General features: G+C 38.3%; 1 pseudogene; it reads left to right on the forward strand.

The window, feature by feature from the left end:
• Positions 1-763: 763 nt before the first annotated feature.
• LOC110539887 (aldo-keto reductase family 1 member C13-like) lies at positions 764-20,322 on the forward strand (annotated as a pseudogene).
• Positions 20,323-21,112: the final 790 nt, after the last annotated feature.

Here is a 21,112-nt window from a genome sequence, read left to right on the forward strand (position 1 = left end):
ACATGGAGGAGTGGTTGACTTTACCACTTCAGGAATTTCCTCACATGAGAGGGTGTGTCTCTTGAAATTAGGTTTTTCTTAGTGAACTTTTCTACTTTGGGGTTAAACTCTCTCCCTCAATTATGAGACTGAATTTTGAGCAAAACATACTTTCAATAGATGTAGAGCCCTTTTTAAAAGGTGCTCACACTGAGGGAAATATAGGTGAAGGATCAACAGAGAGAGAAGATTTTGTCTGTCACAGTCAAGGTCACACCTGCCCAGCCTGGTCTGTTCTTATACTGAAGTTTGTTCTTGCTTCCTTGTTTGCTAAAATTCAGTGCTAGACTGCTGGCTCAATAGTTGTGCTATCATGATGTCTTCTCTTTTATGAGCACAAGAAAAGTGCTGCTGAGGTTGAGACACAAGGAGACCTGGGACATCGCCATAACCACAATGGACTAGGTTTCTATCTAGGAAACAATCAGTGATTCTTCATGTTACCTCTTGCAGTAACATGCATTAATTTATACATTTATAAAGAGCAATTTTACAAAATAAATTATTGCTATATAATTATTTTCTACAGAATTAACTTTTGATTAATTGGTAACTGAATGGTATCAAGTCACATGTGAATTGGTTCTTTAAGTTTCCTACCTTCCCTTTTTAATTGTTTAACAGTTAAGCAGATAATGTCACTAGTTAACCATTAGACAAGCAGAGGTATTGTGCATTCATTAATAAGAGAGTAACACTGCTTAGCCATTAGAAGGGATGTTTATCTGGTTCTCCATTAGCCAGAGAGTCGATTAATAGGTTCACAAAGGCGGCTGGAACATCAGAACCTGCTTACTCAGAAGAGTGATAAGCAATGAGTTCCAAACAGCAACGTGTGAAACTAAATGATGGCCACTTCATTCCTGTACTGGGCTTTGGCACGTATAAACCTGAAGAGGTAAGAACAGTGGTGTTATGGTAGGGGATTGAGGAGAAAACAGACTAAGGGTGGCTGGAGGAGATAAAGCTGTCAGGTCACCCACTTCCTAGGTGACACTGTGGGACTCATCTGGTACTGTTTCTTTAGACTAGAGCTATTCTAGGCACAAGATAGAAGATAGTGTGACTTTGCTCTGTATTAAGGTCATATTTCGTGTTTCTTTGCTTGGGAGAAGAGATCAGTCACCTGTCCAGAAACACATCAGCTTCCTTGATTTGATCCTAGTTGAAGGGTTTTATGGCTTAGCTCTAAATTCCAGGGTTTTGCCCCCCTATTAAATAGTGCAAGACTTAGGGAAATCAGCATGTTGAATGTTTGTGTAGACATGACACATAAAGCAAATGTCTAAGAAGTATTGCAGTTCTGTGTTGGAGAAATGTCAGTATTGTACCATAAATGCTGCCCCTGAGTTAAGTGAAACCTCCAGTGTGCCACCCTCTATTTAACTTTGAATTAACATATTTCTTCTTTTCTTTCTTTCTTTTTTTTTGAGACAGGGTTTCTCTGTGTAGCCTTGGATGTCTTAAAAATAATTTGTAGACCAGGGTGGCCTCAAACTCACAGAGATCTTACTCCTTTTGCCTCCCTGGGTGCTGGGGTTAAAGGTGTGTGCCGCCGCGTACAGCAAGTTCATTTACTTCTCATCTCTAAGATTTACAAAGATTGTATGGAATGCCAATGGCCACATTGCCTGTTCACAACTTATCTTGTCACAAATATTTAAAAAGTGAAGAAATATAAGGAACTTAATTACTTTGTAGGATAAAGTGGCATAAATAAAAAAGAAAAGCATCAATGTTGAAGAGGTGGCTCAATGGTTAAAAGCATTTGTTGCTTATCCAGAGACAGGATTTGATTCCTAACAGTCATATGGTGCCTCACAACCATCCATAATTCCAATTCTAGAGATCTAACTTGGGCCTCCATGAATACTGTATGCATGTGATGTGCAGGCATACATGTAAGGAAAACATTCACACACAAAATTAATCTAATAAACAGTTTAATACCAAGTCTTCATCTGCAAGGGTATCAAAGCAGATGTTGAAACTCATAGCCAAACTTTGGGCAGAGTGCAGGGAATCTTAGGAAAGAAGAGGAATATAGAAAGATCTGGAGAAGAGAGGAGCTCCACAAGGAGAGCAAAGGAACCAAAATATCTGGAGCCAGTGGTCTGTTTTGAGAGTGATATTCCAACCAAGGATCATGCTTGGAGATAACCTAAAATCCTTGCACAGATGTAACCAATGGCACTCAGTCTCCAAGTGGGTATCCTAGTAAAGGGAACAGGGATTGTCTCTGACAAGAACTCAGTGGCTGGCTCCTTGATCTCCCTGAGGGGGAGCAACCTTACCAGGCCACAGTGAAAGACAATGCAACCAGTCCTGATGAGACCTGATAGGCTATGGTCAGATGGAAGGGGAGGAGGACCTCCCCTATCAGTAGTCTTGGGGAGGGGCATGGGTGGAGAAGAGAGAAGAAAGTTGGGATTGGAAGGGGACAAGGGAGGGGTCTACAGCTAGGATAAAAAGTGAATAAATTGTAATTAATAAAAAACTTTATGAAGGGAAATAAATATAGAAAGAGAAAAGAAGAAGAAGGAGGAAGAGGACAAGAATAAGGCAATGTCAAGAAGCTCCAGGCTGAGAAGCCCTGTAGGTAGAAATCCTGGGCAGGCTTCTTGGCTTGGTGCTGGGAGTCTTCAATTCATGTGCTATAACTTCATTGTGAAAAGAGATATTTTTTCTTGTTTTATTTGTTTTAAGACAGGGTCTTACACAACAGCCCAGGGCCTGGAATTTGCTATGTAGACCAGGAAGGCCTTGAACTCACAGAGGCCTGCTTCAGGAGTACTGGGATTAAAGGTGTGTGCACCTTCCCTGCTCTAAAGTATTTATATAATGCAAAAGTAGTTTGATGCCTATCCTCTATTCTTAAACACATGAACATTACAGCATTATCTAATTCTGGCAAAGAGGGAAAATTATACATCTGCTTATATCTTCACTAAATAAAGTAATTATTGCTTTAAGGGCTGACAACCCAATATGAATTATCCTTTACAAACTGAAGAACAAACAGCTTTCTATACAGATGAGATTAACCACATATTGTTACAATTTGATACAGAACAGAACTCAGTATTTCCTAGGAGTCTTCACTGGGAGAAGACTTATAATGCTGTACCAAACTTGTATTTCTTCTCTGTTTTGTTCCAAGCATACTTATCCTGTGTTCACTGTACTGGTAATGCCACTATTTAAATTATAATAGAGCTACTCCTGTATACTTGTCCTGTAAGCTTTTCCAGAAAAAACAACTGAATTTGAGGTCTATTTGAGGACCTTCATTGCAAATGATTGACCATTATTGTGTGGTTATAAAGATTATAGGATTTGAAATTCTGATTATTACCCTGAAAAGACCCAGTTAAAGTAAGTTGAGACTTGCTACCCCAAACATTCAACTAACCAAAGATGTGTGGGAAATGATGATTCTCCTGAAATCACCTTTGTGTCTGTGATCTCTACAATTAATGTTTGTAGTTTCTGGTAAGTTTTGCAGGAGGTAGAATTAGAGTGGTCAGGAAGCCAGCCACTTATGAAGCAGTAAAATGGTGTGAGAATGATAGGAATATATAGGCCCTATTTCTGCAGAGAATTACCTATCAGATCCACTTGAGCTACCTCTTTTATCATGTGTCTTCAAATACTATTTTTTTTCCTTCAGGTTCCTGAAAACAAGCCACTGGAGGCTATCAATTTAGCTATTGAGGCCGGGTTCCGTCATATTGATACAGCGTACGTGTACCCAACTGAAAAGAATGTAGGACAGGCTATTCATTCGAAGCAAGATTGCTGCTGGCATTGTGAAGAGAGCAGACATGTTCATCACTACAAAGGTATTGTGTGTGTGGTGCTTGAGTACACAGATTAATTGAAATGTGATATACGCAAAAGACATTTGATTGGCTCATTAATTGGTGAAATATATATACTGACACAACTGTTACATGCATACAATCCATTAATGAGTTCAGCATGAAAAGCAGAAAAAGATAACGACTTCTTTCTATTTACAAAACAAAGCTCAAAGTCCTTTCCTTTTCTGAGCCTCAATTCAAAGCATTGAACCTTAGCATGGGGTATGATTTCAGATAAACTGTGAAATTGTGGCTTTCTCTATCTCCCAGATAGCATTGTAAAATCTGTTGTATTTCAAATACTAATTTTTACCTTTAAGTATTGAAAAGCAGGAAAAGAGAACTTTCACATTAAAGATTGGTAAGAAGACTTACAGGGTAAAGGAACTTGGGCCCATGGGGGTATGAAGAGTGTGCATGGGCTATAACTAGACCCCCTACACATATGTGGAGCTTGGTCAACATGTGGGTCTTATACCAATGTGAGTAGAGGCTGTCTCTGACTCTGTCCCCTTCTTCTAGCTAGGGTCCTTTGTGGGAGATCCTATCAGTGGGAGAGGATGCCCTTAGTTAGTCTTGCCCTGACTTGAGATGCTAGTGTGGGTTGGTACCCCTTGGGGGCCTCCTCTTCTCTGAAAAGAAGAGAGAGGAATTGGGGAAGGGAAGCATGAGCATGGGAAGAGAGAAGGAAGGGGGCTGAGATCATGCTGTGAAGTGATTAAGTAAAAAATAAATAAATAAAAGATTAGATAGTTATAGTTCATTTCCTTGTGTCCATCACACCTTAAAATGTCACCTTGCTTTTGTTCAATGATGAACACACTGGGCTGTTAATTTTTTTGGTATTGGATGAATGGATCACATAATTAGATTAATATTGTTTTCTAATCGCTGTGAGATATAATCTAGAGAAAGAACATGATTAGTACTTGGTAGGAGTTTTATCTTTTGAGAAAATTTCTTTCATTTTATAAAGATTCAGAACAAATTTATAATCATATTTATATGTATAAGTCAGATTAGTGGAAGCCATAGAACAAAGAAAATTTTATGTCTTATGATCATGTTTCTATATAGTACAAAATATATCAGTATTAGGAAAAATAAAACCTTCATGTTTGAATAATATAGTAATCCCATATTACTTCCATTCTTTCATGTACGTAGCTTTGGTGCACTTTCCATAGACCAGAGTTGGTTCGACCTATCTTGGAAAAATCATTGGAAAACCTTCAGCTGGCCTATGTTGACCTCTATATTATTCACTACACATTACCGATGAAGGTGAGCAATTTGAATGATAAGACTTAATCAACTTGCCATTTTTTTTCAGGATGACCAAGATATGGTTCTATTATACTGTCTTGTACACTCAATTTTTGTGTTATGCAGCTTGCTCAAAGTAGGTTATACAAAATGCCATAAAATGGGAAACACAAGAAATTTCTAGAAATATAGCTTCAAAAATTAATCTCCAAAAATGTCACTGCTTAAGCATTCCTTATATTGTGTTTGGAGATACTCCTGTATTATTCTGATTTTTCTTCTTTTAGCATTGAAAGAATTCAAGCTTTTGGTTATTACATCTTTGTATCTCCTTTGAGTTTTCGCCATCAAAGTTAGTCTTGCATGTGACCTTGTTTCACATTATTTAGTGGTCATAGTTCCCTTCTGCCTAAATAAATTCAGTAGATTGTTTGGCCTGGGTCAGCAATGAATTCTAAAATTCACTGAAATTTATTACTGCTAGAGGTCCACGTTGTATGGCTACTTAATTTTTCAGTGAAAGAGAACTGTCTCACTGGAAGTATGAGGAGGAAGTGACAAAAATAGTGGACATCAGCTAGAAGAACACAGGTAGATCTATGAGAATGCTGTTCAATAATAAAAATATGTACATAAACATGTATATATGATTTATACATGAGACTAGTTCAGACACCTAAAAATACACCTTATAATTCCACATACAAATCACTGTGTAAATATAAGGAGGGGTGACTTCCTGCAGTGGGAAATGAAGAAAATAAAGGGAAATGAAGAAGTACTCAAGACAGCTGGAATGAACGTATTTTACCATCACATTCAATGTGAAACATCACTGCTTCTTAGAGAGGACGGAGGGATTCCTTTATGGCTGTCACTGTCTTCCTCTATTATCTTTACTCTTTTGGCTTCTTCATATTCAGTTTCAGTGGTCATCCAGGCAGTATCTCCCTGGTGCCACTTCTTTAATGTGATGATGAGCAAATTCAGGGTCTGCCATACACTGGCAAGTGCCCTGCCAGTGAGCTGTATGTCAGAACTGGATGGTGTACTCTAAACTGCTCCATCTTGCACTTATTTCTGTGCAAATATGATTCTTCAGAACTCTTTCATTCCTAGGCCATGGAAAAGTGTAAGGATGCAGGATTGGTCAAGTCCTTTGGGGTGTCCAACTTTAACCGCAGGCAGCTGGAGATGATCCTGAACAAGCCAGGGCTCAAATACAAGCCTGTCTGTAAGAACACTCACATGTCCTTTCATCTCACACACTTCCCTATTTTTGTTCTGATGCCTCCAGTACATTCATGCCTTCCTCAATTCATCTTATCTTCACGGAAAATATCCTAAGAGCAGTGCCACTGTGTCAAAGGACACTTGGAGATTCTAAAATTCAATCTTGGATTTTAAAATTTTTGTGAAAATGAGGGTACAGCTTAGTGCCCAACTGGTACAGTGTGTAGAAATTTAAATTAGTCCAGGAAGCAGTGGTCATTAGTAGACTTATCCATGGCGTAGGAAACATATCAGATGAATGAAGGTGCTGGCAACTGGACTGACTTATAGTCCAGGAAAACAGTGAACGGGCAGTAAAAAAACCGAACAAAAATTGGAGAGATGAGTGGTAACAGCAGTTTTGGAGGTTGATTATTCTTTGCTGTTTTCTGCTCTTGGAGTTTTGAAACAAAGACATAGCTGCAGGGAAAGTAAACTTAAAATTCTGAAAATCATACACGTTTGAGAAATCAGATTATATGTTTATGGTGGTCTTAATGTTGGATAAAATTCACATCTAGAGACTTCAGCTAGTTCTGTGCCTAAAAAACCTCTTGGTGAGCTTTTCTTTCTTATATCCTAACACAATTTAAAACATATATTCTGTGAGGGGTCTTATGTTCTCTATGACTATTCACTACATTTTTATCATGTAGTGAAATATTTGACTAGAAACTGTAGTGAACTGGCTACTTTGGTAGCAAACAAGAGGTTGGTGGGCAGCTGAAGGAGTCCCCTGATAGACCAGAATAGGAAAAGCATCTCTTTGAGTGTGCTATAACAGAAGCATTGCCTGCCCTCCACTCCACTGCCCCCTCTTTTCCCTCCCCTTTCCATTGTTCCTCAAGCAATTTGTCTGTACTTTCAAGTCACCTACATATGTGGGATTTATGCATCCACAAGGTCCAGGACCCACAAACGTGAGAAAAGGTGAGGTACTAGTCTCTCTGCAACAAACTTAAAATAATATTATCTTGCTATAATTAACTTGTCTCCAATGCATCAATTTTCTGCAAGCAATTTAACTTCATACACCTTTGTGGCTGAAAACTTCCGGAGTGCTTAGAAAGCCCATTTGCTTTATTCTGTCCTTCATTGTTGGCAGCTATGTTTGCTCCCTAACCTAACTATCATATTCTGATAGCAGCCTTCCCCTGACAGAAAATACAGCTTTAGGCCATTAAGTTTTACATGATGACACAAAAATGTGACTTTCCAATGTAAATACTAAACTTTTTATGTGGTTTTGTTATTAATTTTGTCAAGAATTTATTATCATAATTTTAATCAAAACATCTGAATAATTGATGAGCTGATACTGAATATTTCTGCTTCCTAACCTTTATCCCCCAAATGTGACTGTTTGTCACATGGGAAAATATACCCTTTCCTCAGCTTATTTTATTTGCATAGAAAAGAATATGTTAAGAGCAGTGTCACTACAAAAAAGGACACGTGGAGATTCTAAAATTCAATCTGGATTATTAACATTTTGTGAGATGCAGGTATACCGTAGTGCCCAACTGGAGATTTAAGGGGGTCCGGAAAGCAGAAGCCATTAATTGTGTTTCAGGATCAAAACAGATTTATCCCTGAGCTGGGAAATATATATCCACATTATATTTTATTTAATTTTTTTAAATTACATTTGTGTCTGTGCATATGAGTATGTGTATGCATGTGTGTGTGTGTGTGTGTTTGTGTGTGTACATGCATGTGGTGTGGTGGTACATATGTGCAGGGCAGAAGATGACTTGTGATTCATCTCACTGGTCCTATTTTTGTAACATTCCATGAATGATCAGTGTAGATCCTTTGAATGTTCACCTTCAGAGAGCACAGAAAATATCACCATGAATGATGTTATCAGACATTGTTAGATTTGTATTTAGAGAAATTAACAATAATTTTCTTGTATACTCTGAACCTATCTATATTTAAAATCCCCAATAATTTGGGGAAACATCTTCAAGGCAGCACTATGCTTTTTCTTTGTAATGCAAAATGGAATTAAACTTCATAATTGGTTATATATTAGTAATATAGATGTGAAATTAGGTTTTAAAAACTCAGATTAAATTATATTAATAATCTAAATATGTTACATTTTCTTGTTCAGGTGCTTAAATTTATTGCTTCTCTTTTACATTAGCATAGCATCTCATCTAAACAGTTGGCTTTCTGTTTGTCCATCCACAGGTGGAATGCCATCTCTACCTGAACCAGAGCAAGCTGTTGAACTACTGCAAGTCAAAAGACATCGTTCTCATTGCCTACTGTGCTCATGGATCTCAAAGACCTGAATGATGGTAAAAGAACAGTAGGGCATTTACTTCCAAAAGCAGTGTTGGTGAAAGCTTTTCGGTACTATAAACTCAACTTTCAGAAGTTCAGTGCAGACTTGGGCAAGGAGAGGGAAGAATTTGCATTTTTGAGTTTCTCAATGATGGAAGTGCTGCTGATCCAAGGATTCCGGTGGAGTCTCCTGATTTTGAATGAGCAACTTATGTGTTCAGAATCTCTGTAACACTTCTCAACCTTTGAAGCTAAAGACTTCTGCCTTTTACTCCAGGTTAGACCCAAGCTCTCCAGTTCTCTTGAATGATGCAGTTCTTTGTGACATGGCAAAAAAAGCACAGTTGAAGCCAGGCTCAGATTGCCCTTCGCTACTATCTTCAACACAGAATTGTAGTCCTTGCCAAGAGTTACAAAGAGAATGAGATAAAAGAGAACTTGCAGGTGACCAGGGAAGCTGGGGGCATTAGGACTCTTACATTCTCTTACATTCTCTATCTCTCCACTATGTTCTTCTTTAAAATATCAACTTTGTTTATCTTTTTTTTTTAATTTGGTCAATCTCCTTAGCATTTCCTATTCCTGTGAGATTTCAGTTGCATTTAGAAGTATTCTGTTCTACTCTAAAACACAAATATCAACGTAGTTTAATAGAATTAGGTTCAGAATTAGAATAGAATTAGAATAGAATTAGAGCACAGAAATTTAGGATTCAACATATGTCAGCCACGCACTGTGAATACCCCCTTTGTAATGGATCTCTTCATTGTTCCCGGAAATGATAGTTTCAGATGGGGCATATCATATCTTTATATAATAATTTTTAACACCTGTATTTTGCATTTGGACTACATATTCACGTATTTCACTTTATTGTTGTTTACTCAATTTTAAGTATATGGGTATAGATGTTTTGGAGACATAGATGTCTGCGCACCATGTACATCCCTGAAAAGCCAGAAAAGGCTGGCCTATACCCTAGAACTGGAGTTGTGGATGGTAGTGAGCTGCCCTGAGGTTGCTGGGAATTGAACCTGGCCAGGCAGAGCAGCTAGCGCTCTAAACCACTGAGCCCTCTCTTTAGCCGTACTCTCATATTTTTGTGGAAGTATCTATTTATTTATTTATTTGATTTGCCTCACTGGCTAAGTGCATATTCTTTTCTTGAAGACTTACCTGTGCTGATGATCATCTATTTTCAACTGCAAGAACTTTGCTATACCATAACCTATAGTAGTTGCAAAATGAACCAGGCCCAACATAGTGCTTCAATACAAAGTTTTGTTTATTTCATTGTTCTATGATTTTAAAATTTTCTTCAGTTCAGCCTGAACCCTGAGGCATCTGTCTAGCCTGAGTTCACTCAAGTGTGTTCATGGAACTGTTGTATATGTTTTCAGGATGATGAGCTCCATCTGCCTCAGGATTCATATATCTCTTACCTGACATTCCTTAGCTTCAAATGGTTTTCATTCACTAGCCAACTGGCAGAGGTTTCACCTACTCACATACTCCTCTTTCAAGAAATTGAGTAGATACTTGGGAAGACTTTAAACCTAAGCAAAGGATTATTATATCACTTCTCCTGCTAAGTGTAGTAGTCAATAAAAGCTACAAAAATCTTTAAGAGACTGGAGATGGCCCCATGGTTAAAGCTCTTGCCAAGCAAATGTGGGACTAGATTTTATATTTCTAGAACCATAAGATCCCAGGAGGATGTGCCCACTCCAATCTCAGTCTAGCAATCAGAGATAAGGGATCCCCAGAGTAAGTGATTCTAAGTAAGTGATTCAGAGTAAGGATCCCCCTTGCTAGTGAAAATAGCCTCAGTGACTAAGGTGCAAAAACTATGAGAATGAAGCCTAGTACCAACCTCATGCTTTCATATATGTGCACACATGGATGCTCACACAAGCCCATGTGCACATGAAAGAAGGCAAAAGTGTGTCCCTAAATATGCAAACATGAATAAATACACACATGCCACACATACTCACATGGACATAAAAAAAGGATAAAAAGGTTAAGATTAAAGGGATGAGAAAATAGACACTGCCTGGTAGTGAAAGTATGCACAGATTTTCATAGAGTATGGAAACTGAGAACACATGTTGTAATTAATTTACAGCAACTTACATATTCTCCACCTTAATTATGTTGCAAATTCAGATACATATGTTCTGTCCTAAATTCCGTTATGTTTTATTCTCTTTTTATATATGTATATATACATATATATTTAAATATATGTTCTCATGAGAAAAAAGTATATATATGAGCAAAGGTTTCTTTTCATTGTTTTTCTTTATTCCTTTAGTTTGTGGTTAAATATCATGTTTTTTTCTTCATTAGGAATAGAACATCATATGCTTTATTTCTTTAAATTTATTTTTTAAACAAACTCTTTTTTGTAGGTTTCTTCATTTATTCATATAAGTACTCTATTTGCATGCATGTGCATGCTTTCATGAATGAAGAGGGCATCAGATCCTATTACAGATGGTTGTGAGCCACCATGTGGTTGCTGGGAATTGAACTCAGGACCACTGGAAGAATAGCCAGTGCTCTTAACTGATGATCCATCTCTCTCTCCAGGCTCAGCCAATTTTTTTTTTTTTTCAATGCAGTTTATTCAGGAACATTGAACAATCCTCGGACCCCGGGGAAAGCCAGCCCACAGCTTAAATAGCCTCTGGGTAGCCAACCCAGGCGTGCCACGGGGGCAATGCAGATAGGTCCACATACATAGAAGCAAGCCAGATCCTCGGCCTTAGCCAAATGTGGAGTTGTTCGTGACAGAGAGCACTCACCATCGGGAAGGTGGAAGGCGGAAACCAGCTCCATCTTTAAGGCATAGCATTCCGCAGCTCTCTACAGTTCCCCCTTTTTGTTTTAGACGCATCAGGCAAGAGTAGAGGTCTGATCTCTGATATTAGAAATAAATTGGGACTTTGTACAGATGTTCATTTAGGTGTCATCCACCCAAAGAGCATCAGACCCGTCCGATACCTTTTTCTCAGAGGCGGGACCTGGGGCATCAACCCGCATGCAATCAGACATGCTCTTCTCTGGGTCCAAAGCGGCTGACCCTGAGTGCAGTGCTTAGCCTCGCATCCTGAGCGTAACATTTTAGCTTTTTATGGTATCCAACCATGCTTGGGGAGAATGTCCTGCTTCAATGGCTGTAAAGGCCTGAATGATCATGGCTGCATCACACTGTTGTGAGACTCTAATCTTGCATATATACCACAGGCAAACCAAGGAGACCAACACCAGAAGGCCTGCTAACGCTCCCATGCCCACCCATTCCTTCAGATGATTCATGGCTGCAGCAATCCATGTTGATAATCCTGTGGCTAGTCCTGCGTCCACTCCGGTAGAATTTACTGTGACAATGGCCACTCTCAGCTGCTCCATCGTAGTATCGAATTCTCCAGTCCAATTACCTAAAATATAGCTCAAAATTGTTTAGACAGATTTGCAGCGCAGGAGAAATTCTCATGTTGTATGCTAGTGACACAAAGTCCAGCATACTTTCATTGACAGCCAGGTTGAGCGATTTGCCATAGGGTATCAATTTGCTCCTGCAAGAGGTCAAATCTGATTGAACACCATCAAGCTTCCTTTTAGTTGAGCATTAATTCCTTTATGTACAACTAAGGCATGAGCTACATTGGCTAAATGATTATTCAGGGTCTGAGCCGTCTGCCCAGTATGACTCATGGCTAATGCCCTGGTGGTAGCTCCAACAGCCGTCAATGAGATGGTAGTAACAATGGTGGCTGTAGTTCCAAGATCCCTTTTCTGTCTGAAGAGAGTCATAGTGTGAGGGGCATCAATGGGCATAGGCACCCAGTGAGGCATGCGAGTAACCAGGGCATACCTAACTTTACTAGCATTCCAGCATTGGGCAAAAAAGCAAGTATCATTACCACAATTACTTGGCTCTATCTGGCTAATAATGAATAAAAATGGGGGATATAGACAAACAGGTGTGGGCTTATAGGAAATATTATGAGAAGCCTTAACCCCTCGTTGGAACATCCTGCGTCAGTTCTAGAACTAGCAGTGGTGGTGTCCGAGGTCTGAGTAGGTTCAGGAGACCATTGCCCCCAGGGGCGAGACGTGCTCCATGCCAATTGACTAACTCCATGTTTTCCTCCAATTTTGAAAGTCATTTAAGGTTCTTAAATTATTTTTTTCCCTTTTTTCTTAAATTTTTCATCAATTACACTTTATTCATTCTGCATCCACCCATAAGCCCCTCCCTCCTCCCATCCCAATCCCACCCTCCCTCCTCCCTCTGCTTGCATGCCACTCCCCAAGTCCACTAATAGGGGAAGTTCTCCTCTCCTTTCTGATCTTAGTCTGTCAGTTCACATCAAAAGTGGCTGCATTGTCCTCTACTATGGCCTGGTAAGGCTGCTCCCCCCCAGGGGGAGGTGATCAAAGAGCAGGCCAATCAGATTATGTCAGAGGCAGTCCCTCTTCACATTACTATGTAACCCAATTGGACTCTGAACTGCCCTGGGCTACATCTGTGCAGGGGTTCTAGGTTATCTCCATGAATAGTCCTTGGTTGGAGTATGAGTCTCTGGGAAGTTCCCTATGTTCAAATTTTCTTGTTCTGTTGCTCTCCTTGTGGAGACCCTGTCCTCTCCAGCTCTTACTATTTCCCAGTTCTTACCTAAAATTCCGTTCACTCTGCCCAACAGTTGCCCATCAGGCTCAGCATCTGCTTTGATAGTCTGAAGGGCAGAGGCTTTCAGAGGCCCTCTGTGGTAGGTTCCTAGGTTGTTTCCTGTTTTCTTCTTCTTCTGATGTCCATCCTCTTTGCCTTTCTGGATGGGGATTGGACGTTTTAGTTAGGGTCCTCTCTCTTGCTTAGTTTCTTTAGATGCACAGGTTTTAGTGGGTTTGTCCTATGTTGTATGTCTATATGAGTGAGTATATACCATGTGTGTCTTTTTGCTTCTGAGACAACTCACTCAGGATGATCCTTTCCAGATCCCACCATTTACCTGCAAATTTCATGATTTCCTTATTTTTCATTGCTGAGTAATATTCCATTGTGTAGATGTACCACAATTTCTGCATCCATTCTTCAATTGAGGGGCATCTGGGTTGTTTCCAGCTTCTGGCTATTACAAATAAAGCTGCTACAAACATGGTTGAGCAAATGTCCTTTTTGTGTACTTGAGCCTCTTTTGGATATATGCCCAGTAGTGGTATGGCTGGATCTTGAGGAAGCGCTATTCCTAGTTGTCTGAGAAAGCGCCAGATTGATTTCCAGAGTGGTTGTACAAGTTTACATTCCCACCAGCAGTGGAGAAGGGTTCCCCTTTCTCCACAACCTCTCCAGCATGTGTTGTCACTTGAGTTTTTGATCTTGGCCATTCTCATGGGTGTAAGGTGAAATCTCAGGGTTGTTTTGATTTGTATTTCCCTAATGGCTAATGAGGTTGAGCATTTCTTTAAGTGCTTCTCGGCCATTCGGTATTCCTCTACAGAGAATTCTCTGTTTAGCTCTGTTCCCCATTTTTTAAGTGGATGACTTGGTTTGCTGCTTTTCAGCTTCTTTAGTTCTTTATATATACTGGATATGAGTCCTCTGTCAGATAAAGGGTTGGTGAAGATTCTTTCCCAATCTGTAGGTGGTCACTTTGTTTTGATGACGGTGTCCTTTGCTTTACAGAAGCTTTTCAGTTTCATGAGGTCCCATTTATTGGTTGTTGCTCTTAGAGCCTCAGCCAATTATTTTTAATTTTTATAAAAGTGTGTTACAGCTTTTCTTAGCATTTCTTTCTAAACCCTTTTTTAATCAAAATGAAATTTATACAATCATGTGAAGTAAATATTCAAAAAACACTTAAATAATTTTCTAAAAATCTCAGTGCTGTTGGCAGCAACAATACTTACATTCATGGATTTTATTTGTCTTATTTATGCTCATTTTTCTCAAATTATGTTGTAATGACAGTCTTGCTGAACAAAATCTACCCATTCCTATTTAAAACTATGACAAATTACCTCAAGAATATGGCTGTTTAAACAAGATCTGAATAAGGACGGAACCAATGGGCACTCCCACATGTAAGGCAGAACTCTTATAAGGGAGCATACTTATATAAAGAGCTGCAGGAAATTAAAGAATTCTAAGAATCTAAGAGCAAAATAATTAGTCTTCCTTAGGATGGATTCCTTAATTGTTAATCCAATACCAACTAGTCAACCATGAAATCATGTACATGCAAGCAACACTAAACAGATTCACCAGGCTCTTTTTATGTGTGTGTGTAGTAATAATTGCACAAAAGAGACATAAATATGAAAGAAAGTAGCAGAGAAACACATGAGAGTTCTAGAAAGGAAAACAAAGGGGGAAATGATATAACTGTATTTGAATTAAAAAAATAAAAACCTGAATCTCTGGGAAGTTAATTGATATATATGCATATATATGTATATATATGTATATATATATATATACATATCATCATTTATTATTGTTTACCTTGATTACATCTTTTAGTGATTAGATATCTAAGTCCTTAGGTAGTACTGTTATTCATCATCTGAGAAAGAACTGAAGTTTTAAAATATTAAGAATTTTAATATGTAATTGTAATAGGACTTTTCAATTTTAGGTGGTATTAAAATATAATTTTAATAACATGTTTTCTTTTTTTAATTTTAAATTAATTTTATTTTCAATTATACTTTATTTACTTTGTATCTCCCCTCAAGTTCCCTCCCTCTTCACCTCCCAATCCTTCCCTTCCTCTCCCTTTCTCCATGCATGCCCCTCCCCAAGTCCACTGGTAGGGGAGGGTTTCTTTTTCTTCCTCCTGATCCTAGTCTGTTAGATCTCATCAGCAGTGGCTGCATTGTTTTCCTCTGTGGCCTAGTAAGGCTGCTCTCCCCTCAGGGGGGAGGTGATCAAAGAACAGGTTCTATTAAAACATTTGTATATATTCTGTAAGGTTTATTGATAGAGAAGTGAATCTATTTAATCTCCCTCTCTCTCTCTTTGTTTTTGTTTTTGTTTTTTTTTTAAGACAGGGTTTCTCTGTATAGGCTTTGCATGTGCCACTGTGCCAGGATTGTTTACCATCTCTTAATTATGTATTCTTTGTTCTTTTGATAGGTCTTAAATATAAAAGAAAAGTTCACTCAGTGCTTTTTACTAGAATGGATTGTTGACATTTTAAGCTTTTTCTTCTCTCTTTATTCATCCTTCCCTTCTTTCTTTTCTCCCTCCCTCATTTTGTCCCTCTTCCTTCTCCCCTCCCTTCCTACTTTCCTCCTTGGTATTTATTTATCACCATTTTGAGGAAAAAACAGCGATAGATAATCTATTTGTGATGTTTCTTTTAGAGATTAGTAAATATATGTAAAGTATACCAATGCTAGCCAGTGACATTCCTTTTTTTTTTAAGTCAAATCCCTTATTTATTGGAAGTGATTAAAAATAATACCTGAATACTTGTTACTTTAAATTGTGATGCAAAGAACATTGTTAATATTGTAACAGTTTGTCAGTGAGATATGAAAAGTAAATTGTATTCATATAAATATTTGAATCATATGGTTCAGAAATTTACCTCAGATTGTTTAGAAACTATCACTTTCACTTCGAATAAATCAGCTTTGTATCTTCTGAAGCTTCCTTTGTCTATATTGTGCTTCTTCAACATATCTCAAAAATGATTTCCTTTAACCTTTATCTGACACTTGTTGACCACTTGAGTATCTTGCTTGATGTATTTATAACTTTCAGAGCTTTTTTATATTAAAAAAATACCTTTTCAGAATAAAATGTAATTTATTTTGTATTTTAAACATTCACAAATGGGGAGGGTCTTAAAATGTTTATGATTGTTCAATAGGTGTTTGAATTTGAGCTCCCTTCAGAGGATATGAAAATCCTAGATCACCTGAACAGAAATTTTAGATATGCACCTGCTCCATCGTAAGTAACTCTTATAAATATGTCACATTTGTTTTTAGTTTATGTCTTTCCTTTTTCAGCAAATACTTATTCAGAAATCAAACACTTTATATGAATTTCTTGAAGGTTGCAATGAAGACAGTAATTTTAACAATTGTTTTTTCCTATTTCTGAGTTATGAATATCTCAATACTGAAGGTAAAATTTATGAAGAAAGAGAATTAAGCCAAGGAAAGCATTTTTTGGGGAAAAAAGCTTCATCACTGATGAAACTGACAGTCATTAAAAATCTTTACTCAAGATCAAGGGGACACAAATTGGAAAGGAAGAAGTCAAATTATCACTATGTGCAGATGATATGATAGTATACATGAGTGACACCAAAAACTCTACCAGGGAAGGCCTACAGCTGATAAACACCTTCAGCAAAGTGGCCAGATACAAAATTCACTCAAAAAAATCAGTAGCCCTCCTGTATACAAAAGACAAAAGGGCTGAGAAAGAAATTAGGGAAACAACACCCTTCACAATACCCACAAATGACATAAGATACCTCGGGGTAACCCTAACCAAGGAAATCAAAGCCTTGTATGAAAAAAATTTCAAGTCTCTGAAGAAAGAATTAGAAGAAAATATGGGAAGATGGAAAGATCTCCCATGCTCATGGCTTGGCAGGATTAACATAGTAAAAATGGCCATCTTACCAAAAGCAATCTACAGATTCAATGCAATGCCCATCAAATTACAAACACAATTCTTTACAGACCTGGAAATAAAAATTCTCAACTTCATATGGAATAACAAGAAACCCAGGATTGCTAAAACAATCCTCTACAATAAAAGATCTTTTGGAGGTATCTCCATCCCTGATCTTAAGTTGTACTATAGAGCAACAGTTTTAAAAACTGCATGGTACTGGCATAGAAACAGAATGGTGGATCAATGGAACTGAACAGAGGAACCAGAAATAAACCCACACAGTTATGGACACCTGATCTTTGACAAAGATGCCAAAACCATTCAGTGGAAAAATATAGCATCTTCAACAAATGGTGCTGGTCCAACTGGATGTCTACATGTAGAAAAATGAGCATAGATCCATACTTATCACCCTGCACAAAACTGAAGTCCAAGTGGATCAAAGACCTCAACATAAAATAAGACACATTAAATCGGCTAGAAAAAAAAGTGGGGAATACCCTAGAACTCATTGGTACAGGAGAAAACTTCCTGAACAGAACATCAACAGCACAGGCTCTAAGAGCAACAATCAATAAATGGGACATCATGAAACTGAAAAGCTTCTGCAAAGCAAAGGACACCGTCATCAAAACAAAGCAACTGCCTACAGATTGGGAAAGAATCTTCACCAACCCTTTATCTGATAGAGGACTCATATCCAGTATATATAAAGAACTAAAGAAGCTGAAAAGCAGCAAACCAAGTAATCCACTTAAAAATGGGGAACAGAGCTAAACAGAGAATTCTCTGTAGAGGAATACCGAATGGCAGAGAAGCACTTAAAGAAATGCTCAACCTCATTAGCCATTAGGGAAATGCAAATCAAAACTACACTGAGATTTCACCTTCCACCCATCAGAATGGCCAAGATGAAAAACTCAAGTGACAACACATGCTGAAGAGGTTGTGGAGAAAGGGGAACACTTCTCCACTGCTGGTGGGAATGTAAACATGTACAACCACTCTGGAAATCAATCTGGCGCTTTCTCAGACAACGAGGAATAGCACTTCCCCAAGATCCAGCCATACCACTCCTGGGCATATATCCAAAAGAGGCTCAAGTACACAAAAAGGACATTTTCTCAACCATGTTTGTAGCAGCTTTATTTGTAATAGCCAGAAGCTGGAAACAGCCCAGATGCCCCTCAACTGAAGAATGGATGCAGAAACTGTGGTATATCTATACAATGGAATATTACTCAGCAATGAAAAATAAGGAAATCATGAAATTTGCAGGTAAATGGTGGGACCTGGAAAGGATCATCCTGAGTGAGTTGTCCCAAAAGCAAAAAGACACACACGGTATATACTCACTCATATAGACATACAACATAGGACAAACCCACTAAAACCTGTGCATCTAAAGAAACTAAGCAAGAGAGAGGACCCTAACTAAAATGTCCAATCCCCATCCAGGAAGGCAAAGAGGATGGACATCAGAAGAAGAAAACAGGAAACAACCTAGGAACCTACCACAGAAAGCCTCTGAAAGCCTCTGCCCTACAGACTATCAAAGCAGATGCTGAGCCTGATGGTCAACTATTGGGCAGAGTGAATAGAATTTTATGTAAGAAGTGGGAAATAGTAAGAGCTGTAGAGGACAGGGTCTCCACAAGGAGAGCAACAGAACAAGGAAATTTGAACACAGGGAACTTCCCAGAGACTCATACTCCAACCAAGGACTATTTATGTAGATAACCTAGAATCCGTGCACAGATGTAGCCCATGGCAGTTCAGTGTCCAAGTGGGTTACATAGTAATGGGAAGAGGGACTGCCTCTGACATAATCTGATTGGCCTGCTCTTTGATCACCTCCCCCTGTGGGGGGAGCAGCCTACCAGGTCACAGTAGAGGACAATGCAGCCACTTTTGATGTGAACTGATAGACTTAGATTAGAAAGGAGAGGAGAACCTCCCCTATCAGTGGACTTGGGGAGTGGCATGCATGCAGAAAGGGGAGGGAGGGTGGGATCGGGAGGGGAGGAGGGAGGGGCTTATGGGAGGATACAAAATGAATAAAGTGTAATTAATAAAAAAATAGCAAAAAAAAATTCAACCAGAAAAATAAAAAAATTAAAAAAAATATGATTTAGAAACAAAAAAAATCTTTACTCTTTCTTCTTGCTCTATGAGATTATGTAATCTGATATTTGATACATCTTTCAAGTAAAGAGAAGCAAAGAATACACAATCCCTTATACTTGTGGAAATTATACTTGTCAAAATAAGTAAATATAATAACTTTTTAAAGTGGTAGACAGTTTGCAAAGACTGGAATGTATATTATCATTACTAGTAGAGGTTATATTATTAATAGAACAAAATGAAGGATAAGGATGGTAGATAATATAGGTCAGAGAGTAGCAGGCAATTCTTGCTACATATTAAATATTTTAGTAAGTAATGACTTCTGCCAATTTATATTTTGTAATAGTGCTAAAGTGTAAAGAACTACAAATTATATGATAAGCTTGCTCTCTAGATTTTGTGATGATTAATGTTTAAACTTGTGTTAAAGATATTCACTTTCTGCTTTTATTGAACGACTGAAATGAAACGAAAATATTTCCTGTTTGACGGACTGACTGTAGATGCTGAAAGAAAGGAGAATTTTGTGAATGTGTTATTCTGCTCCAGGCAAGGGAATTTAATTTGAAAAATTCAGTTATACAGTTTTAAAAACATTCCCTTCACAGTCAAGTTTGTGAAAATAAAAGTAGAAGATGCTTCAATCAACCAGGAAAACTAAAAGGTCAAGTCTGACGATAACATCATAGATTTCTGCCTTTGCTACAATAGAAATGGATTGAGAGTTAATGCTTTACATTTTTCTTTTCTCTTTCAGTGGTAAGGACCACCCAGAGTACCCCTTTTCTGAAGAATTTTAATGTGGAGGCCTGTGTCATGATGTCTACACAAAGTCTCAAAGTCCCTCTACATGGATAGTGATGTGGGCAACATCCTAGATGCGGGTGATTAAACATGTATCACTTCTGCTCAATCTGAGCTGCTTAACAGCCCACCTTTCAGCCAGAGCTGTGTCCACAAGTCTGGAATATAAGGCATTACATCTTCAGCATTCTTTTAAATAATGTTAATGTTTGCAATAAAGGTCTTTCTTTAGTACTGTCAGTATTTCTTGCCTGGTTTGTTTCCTTTCAAAACCCTAAGACCAAAAATTAACTTCTGGGGAAGCCTGGGGGCAGTGTCTATAAAGTCAGGATCTAAGTGGTTACAGAGAGGGGAGAACTTCCTCTCTAGTGAAGCTGGGGTTAGCAGGGATTTGTGAGAGTGATCATCTGGCCTGCCAGCTAGAAAGAAACATATTAGAACATGTGGTTCATGCTTCTCAGTCTATAAAGTGAGGCATTCTTGGAAAGCCTACAGCGTTAGGGTTTCCACACAGCCTCTAGAAACTTGAGAATCCTAGAAACGGGGAGTGAGACTTTAGTCCTGATTTAGTGTTGGCTCATGAGGTGACAGGAGGGTTGGGCAAGGTACTGATCTTGGGTACAGCACTAGGTCATTAGGAGTCATTCTGTTGCTATGTTCCTTTAACAGAGTAATAGTAGGTTTCCCCTTGAAATTAATGACCTAGCTAGTCTCAGATTCTTGGCCGTATTAACAGTGTCAGGTATGGGTTGCATCTTATGGAGTAGCTTTTAAATCTAATAAAGCATGGCTG

This window comes from Meriones unguiculatus, chromosome 19 (genome assembly GCF_030254825.1).
Source record: "Meriones unguiculatus strain TT.TT164.6M chromosome 19, Bangor_MerUng_6.1, whole genome shotgun sequence".
Classification (NCBI taxonomy): domain Eukaryota; kingdom Metazoa; phylum Chordata; class Mammalia; order Rodentia; family Muridae; genus Meriones; species Meriones unguiculatus.